General features: G+C 37.3%; 1 non-coding gene across 1 annotated transcript; it reads left to right on the top strand.

Moving 5' to 3' along the window:
• Positions 1-2,361: 2,361 nt before the first annotated feature.
• On the top strand, positions 2,362-2,468 carry LOC133813141 (small nucleolar RNA R71). The gene has a single exon (XR_009884182.1). It is a non-coding gene; the product is annotated as a small nucleolar RNA R71 (small nucleolar RNA).
• The last annotated feature ends 16,793 nt before the right edge of the window (positions 2,469-19,261 follow it).

Below are 19,261 nucleotides of genomic sequence, written 5' to 3'. Positions count from 1 at the left end.
ATGATGTGGGTTTGTTCGAGCTGTTCGACATGAGACGATCGTAGATTATTGATTAGCGGTTTAGTCACAACAGGTTTAAGTGCCGGGACTTGGGTTGAGTCTCGGGGTGATTTTGATGGTTAGGGCGTTACCGGGAGATAAAGGGTAACGGGATGTGAATTATTGGTTTTTATGATTTTTGAGAATAGCGGGAATTAGAGAGCGTTAATTATGATTAACGAGTTAGGAGGAAAGTACCAAAAATGCCCTTGGGAGTCTTTAGAAACCATTAATTGACCTAGGGGTAAAATGGTCATTTCACCCCTAGGATAGATATAACCTTATTTAGCTGAAAAAGGTGATGGAAAAACAGAGTATCTTTGAGAGTTCTCCCGTACCTTCTTTTTCTCTCTGTTCTTTGTGGTTTTTGAGCCAACTTTGAGGATTCTAGCTTGGGAAGCAAGCCTTGGGAGTTTGGGAGTGTGTTCCATCATTGAAGAGCTTCATAAGCCGAGCTTTGGGTAAGTTTTTAACCATAGTTTCTCTGGTTTGCTCTGTTTTAGTTTTGTTTTGCAGCTGAAATGTTTAGGGTGAATTCATGGGTTTTGTTGGGAGTTTTGGCTAGGGTTCCCATGCTTGTGATGTTTGGGATGTGTTGGTATGGTTTTTGGGTTCATTTGGCATCAAGAATAGGCTTTGGAAGTTTGGGAATCGAGTTAGAAACGAAGGAGATGAAGAAGGTCGGTTCAGGGAAGTTTTGGGCTGGAGGTAGCGCTACAGCGCCCACCCTAGGGCGCTATAGCGCTCCTCAGGAGAGTTTCTGGCACTTGGGTGGTTCTGAGTTTAGCTCTGTAGCGCTAGGGGTTGAGCGCTGTAGCGCTACCCTGTTCCTTCCAAACCCCGTTTTGAGTGTTTTTAAGGGTTTTTGACTTGGGGTTTCAATCCTTAAGGCCCGGGATCGATTCTACTCACCGTGTGGGCATGTTTCGAGGTCCCGAGGGTGGTGCTTAGGTTAAGACCCTATTATTGTGGATTCTCATTAATGGAGGTTATAATTGGTTGTGATTAGGTAACCGCTAAGGAACTAAAAGACCGATCGTTCTCAGGGGTCGTCTTTATTATACTTCTCGCTTGAACTTGAGGTAAGAGAACAGTGTATGGATACAGTTGCACCCTGTACAGGTATATGACATGCATGGTTTGATATTGAGGCTTGTTGGTTGATACATGTGAACGTGGATTGCATATTAAATGCTAATGAATACTTATTACCTGTTCAAGACACTGACTAGTCAGGGACCGACTCTAAAGTCGATGATCACGCATTGAATGGCTCTATGGCATTAATGCGGGACCGACCCTAAGGTCGAAGAACTTATAAGCGCTTGCCTGGTATACGACCAGATGACTATAGCCAAGGTATATGACCCCGGTGACCGTTTGTCACGTGGCTAAGGGACGTTGTCCATAGTTTCGACTCTAGAGTCGTGAGGAAGGTTATGTTGGTGACCAATCACCATGCACCTGTCCTGAACAAACTTATGAACGAAACACTTGTCGATTAAGCCCTGGTGACCCTATCGTCACATGGCTAGAGGGAGCGATGCTCATTACTGTGACTTTTGGCTATTGTCACCTATTCGTTGGACTAATAGTCCTGGATGGTTATTATGACCGTTGTTGATATTATATCGTACTTTATTGCGTTTTCTTGCTGGGCCTTGGCTCATGGGTGCTATGTGGTGCAGGTAAAGGAAAGGAAAAGCTTGGCCAGCCTTGAGTGGAGAGCTTGGGCGGTGTGATGTACATACAGGGCCGCTTGACCGCCACGGTCAAGGAGTTCTCAGAGGGACTAGGGGTTTACCCTATTTTTGCCGCTTAGGCCGGCGGAGTTTGTAAATTTGAAACTGTAGCGACTCTTTTGTATTATGAACTACCTCTAAACATTTTAAAAGGCTCATGAGCAGTTTATTTACTTAATGAAATGTACCCTTTCCTTTTTACTGGTTTTCCACCTTAACCTGATAATAACACTTAGATCACGTTTTTAACCAAAGGACTCGGGTAGCGAGTCAAATTTCCGGTTCACCGTTCTCCGTAACTGTTTTGGGGTAGCCAGGGCGTTACAGCGGTTGCTTGGTCAATGAAGCAACCTGAGCTGTGAGAGCGGTAATAACATCCAGCTCATGCATACCAGCTACCTTCTTATTTCTATCCCGTTCACTAGGCCACTGATAGTTATTAATGGCCATTTCTTCAAGCAATTCATAAGCCTCATCAGCACTCTTACTCATGAAAGCACCACTTGCTGCAACGTCAATAATGGTGGGAGTCGTCCCGCACAAACCATTGTAAAAATTATGGAGTAACATCTAGTTTTCAATCCCATGGTGAGGACACTTCCTCAAAAGCTCCTTAAACCTCTCCCATGCATCATAAAAAGACTCTCCATCAAATTTAGAGAAGTTATTAATTTCCCCTCTTAACTTTGGAGCCTTGGATGGAGGGAAAAATTTAGCAAGAAATTTCAGAGCTAATGCCTCCCATGTAGTGATTGAATTGGCTTGAAGCGAGTTCAACCAACTTTTAGCTCTATCCCCCAGTGAGAACGAGAACAATCTCAGTCTAATAGCATTGCCGGTGACCCAATTATATTTAAAAGTTCCACATAGCTTCAGGAAATTGGCTATGTGTGTGTTGGGATATTCAGTAGGGACTCCACAAAATTGGATAGTAGACTGAACCATTTGCATAATCATCGGCTAAATTTAAAAATTATTAGCTGCAACTGCCAGCAGTTGGATGCATGATTGTACTCCAGTAACAGCAGGGAGTACATAGTCTCTGAGGAGGCAAATTAATGGCTCAGTAGCGTCCCCATTCAACCCATTGCCCTGATGTTGGGCCATCTTTGCTAACCATTTTTGCTTTTTGTTCTGTCTGCAAGTCCTCTCAATTTTATTTTTAATGGGCAAAAGACTATCACTCCCTTGACGTCACATATACCAATTGGCACCTGAAATTAAGATTCTCAAACACAAGAGTTAGAGACAATTAACACAGAAAAATCAATCCCCAGCAACGACGCCAAAAACTTGTTCGCTAAAATTGATATGCAAGTATACGTAATCGACACAAGTAATACAATGATAATAAAGATCGTTCCCACAGAGATTGATTTACTAATTACCAACAAATTAATTTGCTATTTATATTTGGTCAACAATAAATTGGTTTAAAAAATATTAAAATAACAAAGGCAATAAACGTAAAATAACACTATAAAAGAAAGCAAATAATTGTAAAAACTTAAAAAATAAAGAACTAGGCATTTTAATTTCATCAACTATTCACTTCATTATTTCACTAATTAGGCTTTACAATTAATCTTCCTAAACTAATAGCGGATTAACAAAAATGATTCTTACTCTTTTTCAAGAAACAAAGAACTCAATTTACATGTGAATTTTCTACATTCCTGTGATAAATTCCAACACATAAAAGGCAATGAACACAATAATCCTAAAACTACACAATTCATATAGGTATTTTCATCCAATATGAAAATTGTGATTAGTCAATCATAGCATAATCAAATCCCACTTTTCAGATTTCGAATAAAAATCATAAATCATGCAAATGGTGATCAAGCATTCACAAGCATTAAGAACAGATCAAATAATTTAGAATATAAGTAAAGAAAAAATCTTGAAATCTTCATAGAAAATAACAACGATCCAAGTGATTACATTAAAATCCCTAGAAAATAAAATTAGTTCATACCCATGGCAAGAACCACCATAGAATAAAAAAATAAACATAAAGAAAAACAGAGTAGAAGAAAAAGAATTGTTGAGAATGAATGGAGATGCTCCACGGTGTGTTCTCCACTTCCAAATTCGTACTTCTCTCCTCTACCCTTTTTCTCCTCTCGAAATTAGGTTTAAAACCTAATTTTCTCTTTAGAAGCAATGCGGGTCGCGACCCAACATTTCAAGTGCCTTGATCCGTGTCAATTTGGCTATGTGTGGATATTAGGCACGTCGCAACTCAATGCCGCGACCCGTATAAATTTTATGGGCTGACAAAATTAGGCGCGCTACGGCCCTTTGTTCTAGTGCCACGACTCGTTGTCATTCCTTGAAAAACAGGCCTTCTGCCTTGGACCGGACCGCAACTCAGCATCAAAGCACTGCGACCCTTAAAAATTTCTTCAGTTTTTGTGATTTTGGTCCCGAAAATTCACCAAAGCCATAAAATTTCTTGAAGATTCATCTTTTCATGGAATCAACACCAAAAAGCCAATTTTTTTTATCATTTTTCTACCAATTTGCTCCAATTGTTCTTTTCCTTTATTTATAAGCTAAAACCTGAAAACAAAGTAAAAAAAGCATAATACCGCACTAAACAATAGAGAAAATTAATAAAAACTTTCTAAAACACAACCTAAACACAACACAAAACTAGACTCAACAACAACTATCAGTGAAACCTTATTGTCTCTGCCACAACGAGCGAAGCTATGAGAAGGAATCTCGCATAGGGACCTCGCTATCCCTTGGAGGAGCTCTGTGGTGAGCGAAGCAGTCTTCCCTCCTACTCTCCCCACGAGGAGAGGCTCCAGCTCGTCGTGATTGGGAGGAGCAACAGAATCCTATGGACGATTCTCGCGTAGGAACTCAGGAAGGAGTCCGAAGTCCTCACTGCCCTCATTAATATGGGTGTTGTAGTATTCAAAAACCCGTTTGTGCTTCTTGAAGTCTTCCCCGTCATAGTGCTCCGGAAAGACTATCAATCGAGGTTCCCTGACCAGAAAAGAGTCGGACACCTTTGAAGGGATTTCCTTACCATTCTTAAAGGATCCCCCATCTTGGGGGGGGGGGGGGGGGGGGAACCTCGAGGTCAATGACCTCACCCAGAGCCACCGTCCTCGGGGTAAGGACCAGTGGAGCAGCTACAAAAGCTGCTAGGGCCACCGGGGCTGGAGGCGCAGCAGCCGGGGCATGGATGCCATGGTTGACACCACTAGAAGATCTATCTGAGAAGGTCTCGACACCCTCTGACGCTTCGACCTGACCAATTCAGACAGCCCCATGCTTTCTGCATAAAGAAAACAAGATGGTTAAGTCCTCGGAGGGAAAGGAAAGCAGTAAAACACAAGAAAAAAAATGCATACAAGAGTAAAGAATAAATCTCCTCGAGAGTCCCACCATGATCAGGCTCCTCCCAATGAAGGGCGGAATGGGCAAATTGACAGATGAGTCAGATTTGTCTCGTACTTCCAAAACCAGATGGCGTGCATAGAAGTTACCTCGTCCAGAGGCACGAGACCTTGAGGATGTCTCCTCCTCCTCAGGTTGTGAAGAAATATGTCGATGACATCTTGGTAGCCATGGCACTCCTCCTTGGACCAACGACATCCTGAGATTTTCCCACACTCGAGAAGTGAGGGCAAAAATAAAGAATGGCCGGGACTAGTTCCCTCCCCTACGTGCTTGGTATAACGAAGAATGATTGGGGATTTACCTTGAGTCATGGAGGATGACTCAATCCCCACTTGGAGCTCTGTCTCAGGCTCTTCATCTTCCTTCGCCTCAGTGGCAGCCTTGATGGCGAGGACGCTTTTCGCGTGCTCCTCAGAAAGGTGTTGCGTATATTCGAATTGTGCCTTAGCCACCACATATCCAGTGTGGAGTCTCGCCTCGTGGCGCGATTGCTTCGAGTTCCAAAAGTTGGTGAGGACCACCAGACTTATACTATGCCCCTCCCTCAGTAGCCCGTACTGTCGGAGGTGGGCATTAGTGACGAGGAAGGTGAGATCCAGCTCCTCATCACAGATGGTGTTCATTATATTAAACCTTTCATCGAAAGAATCAAAGAAATGTGTACGCTGAAAGGGACCTAAAATGAGACGTTTCAAGAATAAGGATCAATTACGAGGGAGACAATATTAGACGAAACAACTCAAGGACAAAAGAACTTACCAACCCTAGTGAAGTCTAGGAATAGGGTGGGATCAGTCCTCGTCGGGAAACCACTTGCCAAGAAGAAGTGGTCCTTGTAGTCTCGAGCGTGGTTCTCGTTGTTGCCCAGAGCTTCGTACCTCACCCATAGGAACGTGTGCTTCATCAGGGTGTAGTACCCATCCTGGTCCCCCTTCCTCGAACATTGCCAAAAGCTGTATACGTACAAAATCTTAGCAGGGGAGGTGCGAGCCAGTTCTATCTTCTGTCCAGAACGTAGAGCCTGGCCAACACCCGATATCCATTTGGGGACAACTGGAAAGAAGCTATGCCGACGAACTTGAGGAAGTCAACATAGTACTGGTGCATTGGCAGGGTTGTACCAGCCTGGATATGAGAGGCACTCCAGGGCCTGAGCCCGTGGATTCTTTCATGCACTCTCTCGTCCTCTCGAGACAAGCGCACCAACATTTCACGGGTGTCCACCCCGTAGTGGGTAAGAATCTTCTCCAACGCCCTCTGGTGACGAAGCTTGTTGGAGATCGCCTCTGCCTTGAATCCTACGGTTGTGTAAGGTTTTTCCGTTAGCCTTGAACCCTCATTGGTTGCTTCCTCTGAGATACCAACTTGAAGGGGTCTTGTCACCCCCAGGGAGGGGTCCTCTTGCACAACAAGGGCTTGACTGCTACTAGCCACTCGTTTCCTCTTCTTAGGGTGTTGCCCAGCTTCTTGAATCATCTGTAGGATCTCGGCATTGAAGGCATAGAACCCTTGGTTGTGTCATTGGTGGAGCTCTTCTTAGGCATATTTTGACTTTAGAAGTGGCCAAAATAGCCTACTGCTCAGGGAGAAGACATGAAAGAATTTCTAAGGACTTGGGCTGTCCTCGGGGCCAAAGATTCGGCACCGAAGATTATCAACATAGCCAGAATATGAGAAATTTCCAGATTCCAGTCGAATGCCCAGAAAGGCAAACGTTGCTTAAGGTGTGCAGTAGGCTATTTTGGCCACCTCTAACGTCAAAATATGCCTAAGAAGACCTATAAAAGGTCAAAATAGCCCATAAAGTGCCACAAAAGCATGTCCCTAAGCATTCGCCTAAGCTCTCAATCGAAACTCGATGCAAACGCAAAGCCAAACATAATTCAAGTAAATACTTACTTGAGATATAGTGTTGGTAGGTGCTGAAACGAGTCCGAACTTTGAAGAATTGCTTGCCATTCACCCAGAAATAAGAAAATTCTCACCAACCGTCCAGAATTGCAGAGAAAACCCAGAAATGGTTGAAGGTATGGGAATCTTAAGAAAGAAGAGAGAGTTTTTGAGTTTAGAGATTTTGATCTTGAATGGTTAAGGTGAATATTGAGAGGCGGTTCTCGAGTTTTTATACTAGTAGAACATAGGGTGGAAGCAACCCCATCCCGACCATCGAATTACCTAGGACGTAGGTACTCGAGAAAGATCCAACGGTCATGATCCAAAAGGCACAGATCATGATCATTAGCATTGGAAAATGACGCCTTGGGTACAGGGCGAAGGGACTCCTAGGGTACGGATTAGACGTTTTGGGTCGTGGAGTTGACCCCTCATTAATTGCATGGATTAATGGACCCAGCAATAGGGAGTCAACATGTGGCGTGACTTTCCATAGTGACATCAGGGGAAACCCAAACGTCTCCCCCCAAAGACCTTTCAAGTTACTTCTCTCAATCTAAGTCTCCACTACCCGAGGACAAGTGAAGACTTGGGGGGCAAATGTTGTCCATGTTTTCACCACGAGACACATGGCAATTAGGAGTAATTAATGACAAGACAAGTCATGAGATTCTCGGAGTGTGAACTCCTCCAGGAAACCCAAATTGGCCAAGTTGTGGATGTCTCCAAGTGAGGCAAAGCCCCGAGGTCTGTCCTCGAGGCGATGAAGTCTCTAGGTGAGGCGCCACGTCGCGAGCACATCCTGAGCCAATCTCCAAGTCCTGGATATCTCTAAGTGAGGCCACGCCCCGAGGTCTGTCCTCGAGGAAAGGATATCTCTAGGTGAGGCCATGTCCCGAGGAGCTCTCTTCCCTTGCCCATCTCCCAGGTCTAGGATTCTGGTCCTCAAACCTGGAGTAGCTGCCAGGTGTCAGTCATTGTGGGTATGGGCCACTAGAAGATCATCTGACAACTTTTGGTGAACCTCAATTAGTGGTGTCGAGTTCTTACCATCGATAACTGACATTTCCCACAACACCGCCTGAGATGGGCGAACGTGTGCCGCACCCTGATAGATAGAAACATGTTCCCCATAAAGTTGGTACATAACTTTCTGCAATGGGGCCTGTGCAATCTGCCTGGGTCGTAGTCTCTATCTAGTGCAACTCTTCTTGTATTAATTCAGCATTAATACCCCATAATGGGGGAATTTGTATTAATGATAGATGATTAACATTAATGACCCCAACCTCTATAAATAAGGCTAGGGTATCCCCTTGTAAAAGGTCCAAATATTAAAGAGAGAAACTATGTAACTCAGCGCAATATATACATTGCCTGAGAACAAACAAGCTTCAAGCTCACTAAATACCAAAGACTCGTGGACTAGGGCACTTTTATAACTTCAACCACGCAAAATCCTTGTGTTCTTTTCTATTATTTTCTTTAAACTCTTGGATTAGGTTGATAGCAAAAAATACAGTCAGCAATAAGTATTAAATATCTATTCTTCTATTAAATATTATTATAATATTTGAATTCATATTAATATAACTAGTAAAATATTATGATTATATATTATTATCATAATAATATTTTATAAAATTTGAATTTATATTTATATAATTATTACATATTATATATTATTATAATAATGATATTTTATAACATTTGAATTTGAATTTATATTAATAGTTTTTATTAACTATTATTATAATAATGACATTTTAAAATATTTGAATTTATATTGGTATAATTAATAAATATCTATTTTTAATTAGTTTTAAATGTATATTATGTTAAATACTTAGAATATTCTGTTAAAGTTATAAAAAAATCGTTAAAACCAAAAATTTCCATTATCTACACACTTTTTATATAAAGAGATATTCATATTAAATAAAAACAAACATTATAAACAGTATATATAAGTATCATGTGTATAAATAGTATGATGTGTAACTGCATAAGAAATTAGAATAACATTTATCTTCTATCAAGAATAAACAAGCTTCTTCTCTAATTATTAATGTGTGATTTGAATAATACCATAAATATTTTGTACCTTAAATAAGGTAATTTGTGATCTAAAATTTTATCACATTATTATTATTTTAAAAATAACCATAAACAATATTTTGGTTTAATTTTTCTTTTCATATGTTTATGTCATTCTTTCATATATAATATTATCAATTTATTTAAAATTTATATGAAAATCATAAAAACTTAATAAAAATAATTAATAAATTTTCTAAATAAACTTAGCAAACGTTCATTGCACGTTGTTTGCACCTAGTATATATAAAAGTGGTATTTAACGGTTTTTCTCGGTTTTAACAGTTTTTTGTACTACTATAATATTCTAAATATTTAACGGAATATACTTTATTAAAATTAATTAAAATAAATATTTATTAATTATATTAATATAAATTCAAAAATTATAAAATATCACTATTATAATAATATTTAATACAAGACTAGATATTTCATAATTATATTAATATAAATTTTAATTTAAATGTTATAAATATATTTATTATAATAATATATAACACAAGGCTAAATATTTAATTTTTTATATTTATATAAATTCAAGTGTTATAAAATATTATTATTATAATAATATATAATATATAATCATTTTTCATAAAATTTTGGTAGAATAAATATTTAATAATTATATAAATATAAATATAAATTTAATTATTATAAAATATCATTATTATAATAATATATAATACAAGAGTAGATATTTGATAATTATATTAATATATATTCAAATATTATAAAATATTATTATCATAATAATAATAATATTATATAATCCTAATTTAATAAATTTTTGGTAGAATATATATTTAGTAATTATATTAATATAAATTCAAATGTTATAAAATATCATTATTATAATAATATAAAATAAATAGTCTTAATTTTTTTTATCATTTATATTTAAAAAGAAACACTTGTCTAACTTATATAAAATATATTTATATTAAATAACAACAAACATTATAAATACATTATATGTAAGTATGATGTGTGTACAAATAGTATGACTGTGTAACTACATAAAAAATTAGAATAACATTTCTCTTAAGAATAAGCAAGCTTCTTCTCCAATTATTAATGTGTGATTTGAATATTATCACAAATATTTTGTACATTAAATAGAGTAGTTTGTGATCTAAAGGTTATCATATATATATATATATATATATTTAAATCATAAACGATGTTTTAGTTAATTTTTATTTTAATATGTTTATGTCATTTTTTTATATATATAGTATTATTTATTTGTTTCAAATTTATATGACAATCAAAAAATCTTAATAAAACTAAGCAAACATGCATTACACGTTGCTTGCACCTAGTATATATATATGAATAGTAAGTGATAAAAGCATTCACACAACCCTAGAAGCTACATTCTATACTGTCTTCGTCTCATAATAACTTTGATAGAACTAATAAAATACTCACACAATCCTAAAAATGTGTATTGTTCTTTGTCTCACAATACAATAACTCTACTTAGCTAGAACATTATAACTTATAACTCCTGAAATTATGTTTTTAGTTATTACCAAATTAATTAAACCAAGTCGATTAATTAAGGTGTGAAATGGTAATTAAATATTGAAACTAATTTCAGATCTGTCGAGACAGAATACGAACTTGTCATGATAGAAACTGAACACAATAAAAAGACAGTGCAAAAACTATAAAGAACACAATAAATTTTTACAAAGTTCAGAAACATTTTCGGATAACCTACTCCTTGGGTCCACGTCCAAAGAATAAAACCAATTAATAAAGAATCACAAGTAAAAAATATTAACTCAAACAAAAGAAGACTCTCTTTTGAGATTTGCCCCAACTTTGTTGTACTTCTCTTCACTAATCTGATTCTGATTGAAACACTCAACCACTTGAACTCCCTTCAATGGCCAGCGAGTGCTTGCATCCTCCTGACGCAAGGCTTGTAAAAATCTTCTCTCGAAGACTATAAGAATTGTGTTCAAATTACAACGTGTATTCACTCATGAATGTGGTTAAAACTCACCACAAAACTAAACACTCATTTTACTACAAGATCATGTGAGTACAATGATCTTTAATACAAACTATGAACTCTCACAAATATTACAATTCACTCACAAACTATGCACCAAAGAGTTCACTTTTTCTCAAGGCCCTAGAAGCCTATTTATAAAGACCATTTCGTGCTCAGAAAGGCTGAGAAAGAATCTCCAATAAAAGCATGAATATTTGAAGATATTCTTGATTAATGAAGATTTGCCATTTTTAATTGATTATGATCCCACAGACGCGGATTTTGCGGGGACAACTAATACCTATGTCAAATCAAATTTCTCAAGATAGAAATAACAATTAATTCCTTCAAAGATTGTATTTCCTGAAGTTAACTATCTTGAGCAGCACGAAAATCAATAGAAAAATATTCCATAAATGAATTTTAATAAGCACAGAATATTTTCTTTAAAAAACCAAGATACAAATTCCTTTTATAAACATATTGTGAGAATATTAAACTAAATAAGGAATTATTTGTAAACCTTACAAATTAATCCAAGATATTAATTCCAAAAAATCACAATAAAAAAGAATTTAAAATCATCTTTTAAATAAAAAGACATCTCTATAAAATTTGCCAATTTTAGGATTTACAATCATCCCATTTGACAATTTTATAGACAATGCATCTCTATTTTTTAAAGATCTTGCATAAAACAAATTATTGCTTAAATCCACAAATAGTGAAAATAGTCCAGAAATGATCCCCCTGCCAAATACAACCAGAGCACATCACAATAACCGAAACAAGGAACAAACGCAGGTCAAATAATCAAAGCACCAAAAAATAGAGTACACTCTCCCCCTCATTGTCTAAGAAAATGCCAAAGTAAATTGAAACGAAACCAAAAACAAAGACACATTTAGTGTTATTTTACATTTATTTAAAGCAAATAAAAGTAGATGGAGAGGAACGGTAACCGTCATGGAGCTAGAGTGGTAGATACATTGATGATCGCCAAAGAAGCCAGAATTTGGCACTGAGTATCCTCCATGGTAGTGAACCGCTCCAAGAGACTGGTAATACCTATTTGAACAGAGGTAAGAGCAGTCGAAATAGCAGGGGAGTTAGGCTCGACATCTCCAGACTCAGAACCAGCCAAATTAATGCCCTTGACCTTTCTAGTTGTGGGAGGAGCACTATCAACTTTAACCTCTTTGACAGAGTAGGTAGGACCAACCAAAGGAGGAATCAAGATCTCATAAGAGTTCTTCAAAGGACGTTGAGAGTCCAACAATTTGTAAATGACTTGAGTAAACATCAAGTGTTGACTCTTGCACTTTGCACCACTCAAAGACACTATCTGATCAAAGATAGAATTAGCAAGATGAATAGTGACACCAATCCCAATTTTGAATGATAATAAGGTCATATCTTGGGTGATGGTTGAGGAGTGAGTGGTGGGAAGCCAATTGAACATGGAAAACTTAAAAAGAGCACCTTAGTTGTGTGTAAGGTCTAAGACTCAGAGAGATGCACTCTGTTCCCACACCATAGCTTGGCCAACTAATTTAGACAAAACCTGATCCTTTGCAAATTCAATGGAATCATCAATCTCCACAGGAACTAGATTTAGCACCTTAGCAATTTCGACAGGACTAAACTTATACCAATGACCTCTAACATAAACCTTATGAAACATAAAGGAATTCTGATCCAACAACTCATCATTCAGATTAGCATAAAACTCCTTAACTACCTGAGGCACAAACCAATCAAAGTCAGACAAATAATGTAACCATCCCCTTTCTTCTAGTGTAAGTAATACCCCAAAGACGCGATGTGAAGCAAAAGAAAATTGTGTTCACTAATGAAGTGACGATGCTCATAAAATTGTATATTTTTCTCATTACCATTAAAACTGAAAGTAAAATAATGAGCTTTGAAAGAGGAACCTGAAGAGTGAATTGGGGCACCTTTGTGTTTGGTGCTTTTGGCAAACAACTCAGGAAAGGCCAATGGTGTTTTTCCTTTTGGATCAGAGGCAACAGGAGTGGATTCTGATGGGTCTTCTTTGGATTATGTGTCCTCCTCCGAATCTTCATGAAGAGAATCTCCTTGTGGTTCTTCGGGAATTGGCTCAATCAGAGAGGGGTCTAGCTCGGGCAACAAATCTTCAGTTTCAGGAGAGACATCCTCCGAGGAGGTGCAAGGGGGGAAGATTGATTTTCACCTTTGTTTTGAATTTGGACAAGGGAGTGGAACCGGAGATGGAACTAGTACCTTTTGCTTAAGCTACTTTGGCCTTCTTGGTCTGCATTGTGCTAGCGGCTTTGGATTTGCTTGCCCTTTTCCTTGGGTGACAGTACATTAGGAGATAATGAAGACTCTGAGTCTTAAGCAGATGGATCAATCTTAGCTTTGGTGGAGGCAGACTATGTAGGGCTTGAGGTCAAAGAGGGCTTTTGTTTGGCAGGACCTTCAGGGGAGGCGAGTGGAACCGCCAATGTTAGATTTTGCTGCACATTGAGGTTGGGAAAGGTCACACCTTTACTACCGTCCCCAATCAATGGAGATCCCTCAGAACCTAGAAGAGCAAGGACATTCTTCCTTGCTGTGGTTTTGAGTCGACGGCTTGGACAAGCAGAGGCAGCTAGGGACGATGAAGCAACAACATGTGGGGTCGACGCTGGAGCTAGAGAAGTAATTGAGGGAACTATCTCAGGAACTGTCTCCTTCTGAGGCTTCATAGTTTTGGAGGTGGAACCACGGTCTCGGGTCTTCATGGCTACTGAAAGAAAATAAAAGGAGACACACAAAGAACAAATAGAACCTTAGGCTCAAGTTATCAAGAAGAGAGGAGCAAGAAACACTTAGAACCAAATAAGCCAAGGGGAGTCCGAATATATAGAAAAATCGGTGAACAAATGAGGCAAGTTCAAAAATGGGTAACCAAAAAAATATGGGCAATTGATTTTTGTGATAAATGCCAAAAAAATTTCTTTTTTAAAAAAAAATATTCTCTGAAACTTTTACAAGATTTTGAATATAATGAGATAAAATTAATAAATTGCATTTATTTATTTTTTCAAATTTTATTTGTCTTTAGTACTCGGTCAACAAGGAATTTAATTAAAGTATTTTATTTAATAAAAATGCCGAAATTAAATGGTTAAATTGCCATACCATATGTGTCCATGTAAATGCCAAGTCTTGTTCAAGAGAAACAAGATAACCATTTTTCTTAAAAAATTAGAAAAATGTATTATAATTAAAATACTAAGCGATAATGATAACCATAATTCGAAAAAGAATATACCAATCACAAAAAATATTATAATCAATACATTGTGTGTGCATGTGTAATCATTTTGGCGTTTCTTTTTTGCCTTTTAAAGCTAGGGTCATTGCTCATGTTCGGCAATTGTAGCCTTTTTCAAATTGTAACCATAATAGGCTATAACTCTTATACTGATGATATCCCTTTACACTGGTAGAGTATCATTCAATATAATTGCTAATTACCTGGTACCAACTTACTCAGTGTCGACTTTCACACATCAGTATAGGTAGCTCTTTTCCATAATGGAGTCTGAAAAAGAAACTGGATTAAGGAATGCCCATACTTAAATGGGCATAATGATTTGATCAAATATAAGTTGGAGGGTCTACAACTTTTTCAAATATAGATTTTATTCCTCATAAAGTATAAAAATTATAAAGTTCATTTTCCAAAAATTGAAAAATATGGTCAACAAATTTCTTCCAAACAGGACAAGAGATTTACACAATCACATATGCAAGGCAAGACAATCAATTATTGGCAATTTCAAATAAAACAAACCCCCAAGGATTTTCCAAGGGAATCAAATATGATCGTGTCTAAAGCTTTAGTAAAAATATCTACAATTTGTTTGTTAGTCTCAACATATTCTAAAATCACAGTTTTGGTTTCAACAAGTTCCTTGATAAAATGATGACGAATGTCAATATGTTTGGTGCGAGAGTGCTGAACAGGATTTTTGGAGATATTAATAGCACTTGTATTATTGTAAAAAATGGCTAAAGTTTTTAGATCAAACCCATAGTCAGCCAACATTTGTTTCATCCACAAAAGTTGAGTACAACAGCTCCCAGCAGCTATGTACTCAGCCACGGTTGTTGACAAGTGTTTTTACTGTGCCAGGAAACCAAATTATTTCCTAGATAAAAACAACCACCACTTGTACTCTTGCAGTCATCAATATTTCTATAACGCCCCGGATAACCAAGACCGTTACACTGTGTATTTTAAAATAGTGCAAGACTTGCTAATCAAGTCGTTTGAACATAAATGTGATTCTAAAGTCACTAACAGGCTAGGGTTAAAATATTTTGATCATAAACATTTAATTTTCATTAATTTTTTTTTAATACATGGGATCCCAAAAGCAGGGTTCATGAGGTAAATACAACTCTCAAAAGCCGATACAACAAAAGCCAGTCTAATAGAAAAATACAATTTAGAGCTCTATTCCTGTAACTTTCCCTCGGCCGTGGCGGTCGAGCAGCTGACGATGTACACTCTGCCCCCAGAGATCTCCAACTCATGGTTGGTCTAGTTTCCCTTTGCCTTTACCTACACCATGTAGCACCTGTGAGCCAAGGCCTAACAAGAAAACCATAAACAACAAACACATATAACAGCAGTAGCATTCAATCAACTTTAATCCAATTAATTCAATTATTCAGCAGAGTACAAGCATTAATCTAAACAATGGTAAACAATTAATTCAATTATCTCAATCAGTAATACAATTGTTCAGGTGTCAGCGCCCTTAGCCTGAGCCCTCTATTTATCTAGTTGATCCCGACTCGCTTAGATCGAGCTGCGTTTAGTACGCTTATCATCAGCCCTGGCACCCTTAGGTCGTACTTTCATATAACGCATAACAACCATATAATCACAGAATACATACGTTCAATTACAGGGAAACTCGGCCTCGTTCACAACCACATGGGTGCAATTTTCTTACCTCGAATCCCGAGCGATAAATAAAGAGCGGTCCCGAGCACGATCCTCAGTCTTGAGCCTTAACGATAATCCTAGTCACAAATAACCATAGATTAATTATCAATCTCTAATTCAAATAAATGTTTTGGAAACAAATACTAGCCTCCAGGACCTCGAATTCTACTAAACCGGGTAGTAGAATTCATCCCAAGCGCTTAGGTTTGAATCCCCGAGCCTAAAACCTTGGTTGGCCTTTATTTTCCATTTAGTGTCGCAACTTTCCCCTAAGGGTCGTGACCCATTCCTTAGACAAAGGCTCCCTGCTGGAGGACACGGGTCGCGACTTGCACCCCCCTGGGTCGCAGCGCGCCTAGCGAATCAGAGGCATCCTAGCCTCTTCAAGCACGTGGGTTGCGACGCCTGAAGAACAGGGCCACAGCTCGAGCCCCCAAACCCAGAAAACCCAGCCTTTTCCTGCATTTCTGATAACTCTAGAATTTAGAGTTATCTTTAATACTTTTAGCTTATAATTTGATTAAAAAGATGAGTGATTTGCGCCTTTGTCTATAGAATTGAGTCATTTTCTTTTATTTGGGTTCAGGAGTTAGTTTTAGTTTTATGAGGAAAAATAAGTAAGAAAATGATAAATTGGATGAAGTTGAGTGAATTGGAAATGAGCTAATGTGATTTAATATGATATTTTTTTGTGTAGGAATTCTCAGGTTGCTGTAGCAATGGTGAAGCATTCTATCAAAACAACAAGCATTTCTTAGGTCACGTGAGAAGTTGCCACCTAAACAGTATAAATCTATTTTTTATAATTAACTTGACTTGGGCTGAAGATTAAATGAAGAGATTTGGGATTGTGTTGGTGCATGTTTAGCAAAAAAACAACAAATGGGAAGAAAAAAACCCATGCGGGCTTAAGGAAAAGAAAGAAAATGGGAGCCCTAATATCATATATGATCATCCTCACTTTTAAAAGGGCACGTACAGTAGCAGAAAAGGTGAGACAGCCAGCAGTCATTAGAGAGGAAAAGTGGAGAATGAAGAAAAAGAAAAAGAAGAAGAAAGAGAAGGATTCAAGAGAGGAGGACCATTTTGGGAACATCTTTTTGGCTTGATTCTCTTACCCTTCTCCTTAATATTTTATTTTATTTTTTTTGTATTTTCTAAACTATAATTTATTTTGTTATGGGATGTTTTGATTTTAGATTTGTGCTCTTGAATTCAGTCATGAACTAAATCTTTTGAGGCTTTAATTATTGATTAACTCTCTGTCTTAATTCTAATTTTCTAGCATTTTATTTTAGAAATTTACCCATTGTTCATTCAAATGTGCTTATTGATGATTTCTTGTTGTTGATTGGCCACTAATGGCAAGATATTGAGTTATATTTGTTCTGGGAAGTTTGAATATAATTGAAAGATTTGAATGACACAAGTGAATAATCTTGTTAGGTTATGGTTTTGAATAGCACAGGAATGTGTTGTTTACCTTTTATAACCATTATGAATGGATGCTTAAATTTTGGATTTTTAAACTTGATTGGCAAAGGAATATGTTAAATTAGGTGAAAGAATTAATACCATAGGATTTGGAAAAGTTCTATGAATTAATTTGGAATTCTTGTTAATTCTGGGTAATTTTGATGAGATTTTGCTGCAACAAAATGTACAGGTCAATTGACATAGATGAATTTAATAATTCAAGCCCATTTAATCAAATTGAATTTTTCTTGCTTTTATATTGTCATCTTAGTTTATTTTTAAGCATTTTCAATTTATTTTTCATCACTATTAAATAGTTTGGTAATTGATTTGTGCAAAATTATTTGCTAATTCAATCCCTGTGGAGACAATACTCAACTTATCACTTTATTACATGTTTGCCGATTGTGTACACTTGCACAATTTTAATTGCTTAAATTTACGCAACAAGTTATTGGCGTCGTTGCCGAGGATTGAAGAACAGGGCTGCGGCTCGAGCCCCCAAACCCAGAAAACCCAGCCTTTTTCCTGCGTTTTTATCAAGCCTAAACCTCAAAATTCAAACCCAATCCTTAGCTAATCTCAACATTGAACCCAGAAAACTTATCCTTATATCCCAACCATCATAACTAACCTATAACAAATTTCTTACACCCATCAAACACCCAAAACCAGTCAAAACCCATAATTCATGCAAGCTCTAAATTCAACAATAATTCAGTAGAATTCAGCAGATTAGGACTTGAAATCTTACCTCAATTCATAGCTTGGATCCTCAGCAAACACTTTATCTAATCACAGCCTTAATTTCCCCTGGTTTCCAACTCAATTCCTTCAGTTTGACTTCTTGAGTTTTCTTAACTTCCAAGCTTAAGAAAGGGAGAGAGAACGTGAGTGAGTGAGTGAGAGGGAGTGAGTGTCTAAGTGTTCTAGAGGTGTTCTGGTGGTTTCCTAAAACCCAGTTGATCAAATATCCTAGTCAAAAGACTAAAATACCCCTTACGACAACTCAGCCCTTTAATTGTTCTAAGGGTAAAACATACATTTTCCCGATTCCCGCGAACTCCTCAAGTCATCCTACCAATCTCCAATTAATCCCGACATACCCAATTAATCACCAAATACTTATTTGTTACTCAATAAACCCCAAATATACAATGAACTTCCCAAAATACACCCAAGCTCACCCCGAGCCAAGTATTAAACCCCGTTGTGACTATTCCGCTAATCTGCTCAATAAGACTGCCTTGACCCGTGGACTGCAAATATATCCACATAATAATGTGGTCTCAACCATTTTGACATTTATGCCCTAACGGGCCAAAATTACAGGTATGCCCTTATAAACAGTAAAGGGCCCACATGCATATTTAATACTCATAAACATACATATAATATATTCACATAATCATATAAATCATGCATGCCACATAGTCATGCATTTAACTAATTAAACACATATATATGTCCAATTATGCCCTCCTGGCACGCTAATCAAGGCACTAAACCCTATTAGCATTTTTGGGTTGTTACAGTTTCCTGCCCAATTTGCATCACTATAGCACACAATGTTAGAGTTTGTTTCTTTGGAGT

The sequence above is a fragment of the Humulus lupulus genome, chromosome 1 (genome assembly GCF_963169125.1).
Source record: "Humulus lupulus chromosome 1, drHumLupu1.1, whole genome shotgun sequence".
Classification (NCBI taxonomy): domain Eukaryota; kingdom Viridiplantae; phylum Streptophyta; class Magnoliopsida; order Rosales; family Cannabaceae; genus Humulus; species Humulus lupulus.
This window is presented reverse-complemented; position numbering and strand designations above follow the sequence as displayed.